Source organism: Chaetura pelagica, unplaced genomic scaffold (assembly GCF_000747805.2).
Source record: "Chaetura pelagica isolate M959 unplaced genomic scaffold, ChaPel_1.0 scaffold275, whole genome shotgun sequence".
Taxonomy (NCBI): Eukaryota; Metazoa; Chordata; class Aves; order Apodiformes; family Apodidae; genus Chaetura; species Chaetura pelagica.
The window spans coordinates 9,174,809-9,177,485 of NW_009953486.1; positions in this window are offsets into that span (position 1 = coordinate 9,174,809).

Sequence of the window (2,677 nt, forward strand, 5' to 3'; positions counted from 1 at the left end):
GAAGGGAGGGCACCCCCTGCCCCATCCTGCACCCCCAGCTCAGCTGGGGGGGGTTGGCAGTCAGATCTGCCCGCTGGGCTTGTGGCTTTGATGTGCATAGCAGGGTCACCATGTCAGCAACTACTGTAACAGGGATGCTAAGAAATCCTCTCATACATGAGCTACACTTTTTTCTTTTCTCCCTCCCTTTTTTTTTTCTTTTTCTTTTTGTGAGGTTTCTTTGTATTTAATTATCAAATTGCAAAGTATTTACATCAACATCAGAGCTTCAAAGCATCTCAACCCCTCACCACCCACAAAGCTGTACCTTTTCAGGTTGGGGTTTTTTGTTCCAAATTTTTATTATTATCCAAAAAGAACAACAATGACAACAACAACCAAAAAAAGAAAAGCTAAATATTTGACACTGAAAAAGGCAGGTGGGGGGAATGGGGAGCTGGGGAGAGAGAGACACACAGACCCACATGTTCTCTGCATAGTTGGTTGGAGATCTTACAAAACACTTTAAAAAAAATGGTGACAGCAGAGGAGCTGTGGGGAGTTATTGATCCTGGGAAGCCAAAGAGGTGGGGGCTCCTCTCTGGAGTTTATTGGCTTAAAAAATAAATTGGCAGACAACAACAGTGACAGGAGAGGCTCTCAATCCACAGGGCCTCCTGGTCCCACCAAACCATGGACACATGGATGGACACGTGTGCAGGGGGGCTCCTCAGGATTGCTTTCACTTCATCAGCCCATCAAAAGCCACAGGGAATCAAGCCAGCCCAGGGTGTTCCTTGTGCTGAGGGTCTGTTCCTGCTCTGCCATTTGCTGGAAAGAGCCAGAAAATGAACCCACTGGTTCAGCCTGACCCCATCCCATGGTGCTGGTGCAGACCCTGTCCCTGCTGCAACCACAGGCCAACCCTTAACATGTGCACTTGCCTTCTCTCTCCCCAGCTCTCAGACCTCATCTGGCTTCCACACACTGCAGTTGGAAGAGGTTTGTCCTAGGGATGGGAATTCTGTGTAATTCATGGCACGGGCCACCCCTCAGACCGGCTGCTGTGGGATGGGGATTCTCTGGCAGCACCAACAGGGACACAGCAGCCACCAAACTCAGGGATGCAAAGTTGGAAATACCCAGAACACTGATATTTGCTGAGTCCCCACCCAAGCACAGAATTGCAGGCACAGCCACTCTGCTAGAAAGGAGGGATGGGGGAAGGAGAAAAGGCTCCAAGTCCCAAAATTCTTTAAAAAATATCCATTAAACCAACCACTGTTCTTCCCAGCCAGCACAGGCAGGATCTCCCTGTACCACTGAAGCTCCCATCCAAGCTGATTTTGCAGGTTTTACTCATTAGAAAGGAGCCACCAACCAACCTTGCACTTGGTTTGCACTAAGCAGCCAGGGAGCTGCAGGAGGCAGTTTGTGTTTGGGGAGGGATGAGGGTTTCAGCCAGCCCCCTGCCCCTGCTCAGCTCCCACCCGGCTCTCCTGGGACACTGGCACAGTGGGGGGTGCTGGTGAGGGGCAGTTTGGACCTGCTGTCTGCAAGGAAGATGTGCTGGAGGGGAACCCCATTCCCACAAGCCATGGGGAGGCAAGGAAAACCCACTGCCCCAGGACTGAGAGGTGGGCAAAGCTGCTGGCTCCCCTTCTCCAGGTCCCTGCTGGGGGTGTGTGCTGTGCCAGCACCACCCCCAGCCCCTTCCACCCCCCAGTCCAGGAAAGCATCCAAAGGACCTCCAGGTCTTTATGAGCAGGGGGCATTGCAGGGCCCAGGACCTGGAGAGCTGAGGGAGCAAAGCCTCATGAGCCACCATGGCAAAGGGTTTCCAGCCTGGTACAGCTGCAGGAGGGGGGGAAAACCAACACATGCAACTAAGTCAGGGCTTGGGGGGCGTGGGGGCTGCTTGAGGGGTATGTACAAGGCAGGCACCAGGCAGGAGAGTGAAGGGGTTGGGTGCACAGACAGCCACCCACTGCCAAAACCTGGCAGAGGGCTTGGGGAGTGGGTGGGGGGGGAGGTGAGAAGGCAAATGTCTCCTGTCTGGCACAGTGCTTCCCACGATTCTCCTTTGGGATGACAGCCTGTGGCTAGGGGTGATCCCACCACCACCTGGGCATCACAGCCCAGCAGCCGAGACACGAGGGGTGGCAGGTGGAAGGCAGCTAAAAACGTACCGTGTGGACAAAAGCATCAGTGAAAGATGAATTATTTCCCCCCCGAAAACACTCCCACACCATGAACTACCACCCGTGCCACGCACCGAGCCCTGCGGCAGCACCAGGTTTGGTGGCAGGGCCAGGCAAGGGGACACTGCTGGTGGGAGCTGGGGAGGGTGGCTGGGGGGCTGTGGTGCTTCCTGGGGGGCAGCTGGAAGACCAGGAGCACTTGCTGGGAGAAGGTGCAGCCAGGGCAGTGGGGCTGGCCACAGGTAGGGCAAGGGCTCTGCCAGCACCCCCTGTGCTGCTCCCAGGAGAGATGAGATGGGTCCCCTGGGGGGACAGATGCTGGGAGCCTGGAACGTGCACCCAAGTGTTCCCATGGGGCAGTCACCAGAGCCACGAGCAGCCACGTGTCACACCTCTGGTGCCTGCTGGCACAGCTCAGCCACAGAGCCCTGCCACAAGGGCAGGGGGACACCCGAGGAAGGGGGGCTGCTGGCATCCCACTGCCACCCACCCCGGCA